At 38.2% G+C, this 6,338-nt stretch overlaps 1 long non-coding RNA gene across 2 annotated transcripts; it reads left to right on the top strand.

Moving 5' to 3' along the window:
• The first annotated feature begins 1,749 nt into the window (after positions 1-1,749).
• LOC112076534 (uncharacterized) lies at positions 1,750-5,844 on the top strand. Of its 2 annotated transcripts, XR_011477778.1 has the most exons (6): positions 1,750-1,858; positions 2,000-2,050; positions 4,954-5,001; positions 5,204-5,248; positions 5,343-5,396; positions 5,789-5,844. It is a non-coding gene; the product is annotated as an uncharacterized lncRNA (long non-coding RNA). The 2 variants fall into 2 exon arrangements; XR_002895208.2 differs by lacking the exons at positions 1,750-1,858; positions 2,000-2,050 and adding an exon at positions 4,689-4,748.
• The last annotated feature ends 494 nt before the right edge of the window (positions 5,845-6,338 follow it).

Genomic DNA, 6,338 nt, shown 5'->3' with positions numbered 1-6,338 from the left:
CTTCCTCAGATGAAAGTGAGTTGTGGAGTATCAGAGAAGAGAGACTCAGTTCAACTGAGCTGTCAGACTCTCCAGCTCTCTATGTGCTCACCTTTACTTCTATAAAGAGAGGGATTTAATCTGCCAGGCTCATCCGGTACGCAGACACTCACAGGAACAGAGCTGCGCTCTTTTTGGGCAGGTCAAGCATTTCCAGTTGTGATCAAAGTGGACATTTACTACGCTTTAGAGATCATACACTCCAACCACCAAAAAAAACAGCTGTCAAAAACATGAAACCATAAAGTCAAAGACACATTTTTTACTCAGACAAGTTAGTTTGTGCGTTTAGAAAATGTAATTGAAGCTATCAAATTATGCAAAATATCCGCGTTAAAGACAAATAGCTACAGACAACTAAAATAATGACTGATGAATTATTCTGAATGTTCCTCTGCAACATAGCCATACTTGCCATGTGAAACTGGTTTCTGCTGTCTGTGGTTTCCTGTGAACAAGCTCTCACATCTACTTCTCTATTCAAACAACCCTCTCTGCACAGTCACCATCTTCTGTGAAGTCAGACTAACAGTATGTAGATGTCTGACAAATGGCGTTATTCATCCCTGATATGGCTGGTCATCTGTTCTGCTCATCCTCCTTTTGGTGAGTTATTCCTCCATTCCAAGTTCCATCATCTGTTAGTGCTACAGGACTCTCCTCCCTCTTTTAATATTTTACTTCAGGAACTCTTTATATATTTCTGAATCTCCATGGCTTAAATAATTGTGTCTTATTCCATTGATAATTTTATTGATAGTATTTTTCTGTATCATTATATTTTGTTCAGATCAGAATGACTACTGCTTGATAACATGTCCATGGATCCATTGTTGTATATGACACTTTACCAACTTGTGCAAAGTGTTCTCACATGTTTATTTATTATTTAGAATGGCACATTTTCCTGATCAAGACCTATTTTGTTATTTCCAGACACCTTCCAATACATCAAAGCCCAAGGTCATTACCAGGTCCATTGTTGTTAAAAACTGGAATTATTTTTGCCGTTTCTCCAAAAATGTTTTGTTTAACTTTTTTTTACAGAAGAATATTACATCATCAATCAAAGTTATCTTGTTAACCTAACTGCATAATTGTGGATGCACTGTTATCATCTATTAGACAACAGTGACTTAAATGTTTTGTTTTCAAAGTATATCAAGTGCTACAATATCTATGAGTACTTAAACTTGAAAATGAATTTATAATTAAATGACAAGTGACACACTCCGTCCCATCTATAGATCCAAGCAATATAGTCCATGCGATTCAATTTGATTTCAAACGTGAGAATAAGGAATTAAGTGAAAGGCAATCGTTGTAAACACACAGCACACATGATTAAAGGCACTCATAAATATGCATGATATCAAATAAGACATGCTGATACGTAATATAAAGAGAATGGCAGGCTCTAGTTTAGTAAGAGTCAGTGTCACTTGTGACATGTACATTACATTCAATCAGAGTGATGCAAAAAAGGAGTCTCTGTCCTTTCCTAACAGATCCAAAACCAGACATTAGAGTCTATTTTGATGGGTACTTCAACATCATCTGTTTGATTCCTGGATCCGTCAGTCCTGACACCACCTGTAACCTGTATGTTGGAGAGAGAGTCAGCCATCCTTCACAGCAAAGATCAAGAAGAGAAAAGCCACCTCAGCATCCAAAAGCGGTTCTGTCAATTCACTCCAAAACAATAGTGATCTGATCAGACGTCTACAGTCAGTGAGGCGTAAGGAGGTGAGCTGTGAAAACAGAGTGAGCTCAGGACCAAACTCTCTCTCTCCACGCAGTGATGGGTACAGCTTTACACGTGAGTCATTATCTAAAGAAATCTATCAGGGCTGCAGGTTTCATGATCTGACTCACTTTGATTTTAGCATCTTCTTAGTATTATTATTTTCATTCTGACCACAAACTAAATACCACATTTCAATCCCAAAAATGTTTTTAGATCTAGTGGGAGTTCACATTAGTGATCCAACATCTCAACTCTTTCCAGCAGGTAGGCTACACATTTGTTTTGTTTCTTTTTTTAAATGTACTTTGTCTTGCTTATGTCTGTGGCGGTCTCAAAACTTCGTCAGCCGGTGATTGTCAAGCAAATAACTGTTGGTCTCACAGTAATTGACCGTTAATTAACATAAACACACTTTAGCATCTCCAATCTTCCACACATAGCCGACAAGCCATTTTAAAAAGTCTAATAAATCCATGTAATAGAGCCTACACATTCACAATAAATCCATTATTTATTTAGACAGGTCTAAGAAGCATGATATGAAGAAAATGTAGTATATTTCAGAAGAAAAGAATAGCGTACTGTCGTGGTAATTTCTGTATTACTCAATAAAGAAGAGAGAGAGAGAGCCAACCACACACAAGTCAGAGTATTATATAAAGTACATCTTTAATGTATATATAAGCTTCACCAAAGCCCCTTTTTTGACTCTCAGATCAATTCATTGTCATAAATGAATTCTCTGAGAGTGCTTACAAACAATTCTTTGTTTCATTTATAGCCAAGATACACCCCTCTCAACTTACAAAGAATCCTTTACCCGAAAGAGGAGTATCCTATGCTGGACAGCATCAGCTATAAATCATCGTTCAGTTTGATCTCCCAAGACAAGGTTTAAATCTCCATGCTTGGTACTTCACTGTCTACCAAAACCTTACCTCATCCAATGGCATATATCAATTGTCATTTGAGATACTCCCATCTCAAATACACCCCTCCTGGATAAACTCAGAAAAGACAGTGAGCCTCTCTAGGTCATTTGAGATCAAGATAAGGGCAACCTCAGAGGGGACATAACAATGGTTCCAAACACTGCAAACTCCTCCCCCTATGAGAAAAGTAGGGAGTGACTGGCGTACAGACATTGTATGAGATAACTAACTGGTTCCCCCATTAATAATGCCATCCCTCACATTATTTAAGAATAGTTACAGACACATTCCCATAAGAAAACAACGTTCCACTCTGTCCTCCTCCCCTTCTGATATTCTATATAGCACCACATGGTTTAAACGATACATTGACTTATGAAGACAAGTCTGACCTCTCCCCTCTCTGGGCCCAAGTTACTAATCCCTAGCTCAGAAGGGAAAATGCACTGCCAATCCTATAGTCCAAAGGGCCCCATTCTAATGACAAGTATCTCACAAGCATATGATGAAAATAGCATCTTATCTATCTATGTTACTTAGCTAAATCTGATTCTGCCACGACAGTACTCTGAGTTGTCCTTCTGTTAGGTCCTGTTCTCTGTGGGCTACACTACATCCAGTAGACAATATTTTCTACAGCATGAAGAATACAATTAAACAAATGCTTAATTTAGAGTTATTAATGTAACTTGTTCTACAACGATGTTTTACAAACGGTGTTCTACAAACGATGGGCTACATGTTTAGATTTTTAATACATTGTCAGGCTGCATGATGAGATGATGATGATAATGATGATTTAAAAGGTTTGCTGAAAGGCATGAGCTCTGCTTTGTTTTTTTGTGCAGGCTGTACACACTCCAATAGTCTGTCATTCCCAATTTGACAAGCACTTGATAATGCCTCCAATTTCACGGTGGCATCCCCTATGTGGCCGTAATGCAGTCTAAAAAATCCATGCCTTTTGCTGCCGGAGTGCTGCGTTCGCCCTTCTCCCTGAGTTGCTGCCAATCCAAAGCTCTCTCACTCACGGATCTCTGTCACATGATAGGGTCTTTCTCACAGGCTACAAGTTAAGACAGACACATCGGAGACGCAACTGTGCACGTCCTTACCCAATTGCGAGGTGCCATTTGATGATATTGGAAAAACTGTCCACATTTACTTTTAGTCAGCCAACAAGATAGGTTGGCCTAACGAACAGCAAAAGCACTAGCCTATGTCAATCTACTATCTCCCATAGTACAAAAATCGACCTATTCTACTCTGTGCGAGAAATAGATATACCAAACATAGTCTGGGACAGTTGTGGGATGAGATCCCAAGTTAATACAACCACTAGCATCAAAAAAACTATGTTATGCAATGTGTCTGCACACAACAGATCAGAACGTTTAGCTTGACATGTTGACAAACTATTAGGCTATTTCTTCACATTATAAGCGCAGCAATGCGCACATGGTAGTAGGCTATAATTGCGAATGTTCCATTTGTGGAAAAAAACATTATCAAAAATGACCGATTGTAATAAAATTAAAAAAAACTGACCTCTCGTAAGTAAGCATTTCACGGTAAGGTCTACACCTCTTGTATTCGGCGCATGTGACAAATAAAGCCAGTGTAGCGGTAATTCTGTCACCGCAACAGCCCTAGTGCTGCTGTTATTGTATAGCAGAGCTCGTTACAGCAGTAAGAAAGGTCCTGGTTCTACTTTGCCCTCATCATCACAGTGAATCCTACAACAGGTGTATTGGTCCTCTAAGGGACCGTCTTTGCAAATACTGTTTCCAGTTGTACATTCAGTCAAAGGTCTGGGTTTTACAATAATGTGCCACTTGATGCTATTGTGAACATGTCATTTTTCTGTTGACTGAGTTCTGTTGTTTTCTAACTAAATGATGAATACCTTAATAATTGTGTAAATAGATACACAATTAACTCGTCTTGTATTGCTTCCCAGCAGGTTTGCTGTTAGTTCTACTTTGACCCCCACACCCCAGTGAGACCAACTACCAATAGCTCCACTAAATGTAACTTAGTTTGCATTTAAACATTTTCTGTTCACATTAATTCACTAAAGCTCTGAGCGGTTTACTAAAATACCTATTCATAGCTGCTTGTAATTTCAGCCAGATTTGTGTACTTTTAGTCCATCTGAATTGTAGGTAATGTGTAGTATACTTCTCTTTTCTGCTTAGTTAATTACTTTCTTGTGTAATGAGTTCTTCTCACCAGGTTTGACCTCTCCTTTGACCCCCAGTACAGCGGTGAATCCTTCATCAGGTGTGTTAGTCATATTTACCTAGTTAGTAGTATAGAACCTAAACAAATAGAATTGCTTATATTCCTCAGATTTTTGTACGTTTTTTTCCTTCGAAATTTCTCTGATTTAAAAAAAGGTTGATACTTGATTCATTAAATCAACCCATTTAGATATATTTAGAAAAACGTTTTTGTGTAATTAGAATGACTTTCCTTGCACCAGGTTCAACTGTTAATTCTTCTCAGACCACTGACACTCCAAGTAAAGGTAGTATGTCCACTAGACTTTAGTTTAGTGTGTAATAAGTTGTGTTGTGTGTTATCTGTTAATAAAGGGTTTCTCTCTTCCATGTGCACATGAGGTCAAAGCTCCACAGACATTGTCGTGAATTCAAACAGTCCAGAAAGCGTTCCAGGTATGTGTCCTTCTCTAGCTGCCCTACCTGTCTTTTTACACAACTGAGACAACTGAGCAACCTCACAATTTAATGCCATATTTTCTGAGATCAAATGTTGAGATGTAGTATTGACCCTGGGGATACAAGCTAATGACCTTCCCAATGTCACCAAACAGCTGTGCAATTTTGTCAGGCACCAGTGGGTGTGGCTTCTGGAGTGGGGATTCAAATACTTTTTCCAATTGTACATTCAGTCAAGGGTCTAGATTTGAACAATAATATCCATATAATGAAAATCTGAACATGTCATCTCTCTACTGACTGAGTTCTGTTGTTATCTGACATAAATCATGAATAGCTTTATTCTTGTGTAATCAGATAAAAAATCACCCTTTATTTCTTCCCAGCAGATTTTATTGTTACTTCTACTTTGACCCCTGGCATCACAGTGAGACCAACTACAAGTAAGTAGGCCGTAAATTTAGCGCTAGTTAGATTATTTTTGTTCACATTAATTCACGAAAGCTCCAACTGGTTTGCAAGAAAAATATACCTATTCATAGCTGCTTGTCCTTTTAGTCTGTAGGTAATGCATTGGATGCTTCAAACTTTCTTCTTAAAATGACCAAGTAGATATGAAACAAATTTGATTAATACATTTGTTTTTGTGTAATATGAGTTCTCTCATCTCACCAGGTTTGACCTCTCCTTGACCCCCAGCACAGCAGTGAATCCTACATCAGGTGTGTTGGACGTCTTTCTGTAGTTAGCAGATAAAACCTAAACAAATAGAATAGCTTCATCTTACCCAGGTTTTCTTACTCACACCCTTCCCCTGATTTGAAAAGAGAAATGACACAATAATACTATGGTTTACCATTTACGTATTTACGTTGGGATTAAGAGCTAATGACCTCTCCTGATGTCATCATGTCACCAAACAGCGGTGCAATTATGGCA

The sequence above is a fragment of the Salvelinus sp. IW2-2015 genome, unplaced genomic scaffold, assembly GCF_002910315.2.
Source record: "Salvelinus sp. IW2-2015 unplaced genomic scaffold, ASM291031v2 Un_scaffold3817, whole genome shotgun sequence".
NCBI classification, from domain to species: domain Eukaryota; kingdom Metazoa; phylum Chordata; class Actinopteri; order Salmoniformes; family Salmonidae; genus Salvelinus; species Salvelinus sp. IW2-2015.
This window is presented reverse-complemented; position numbering and strand designations above follow the sequence as displayed.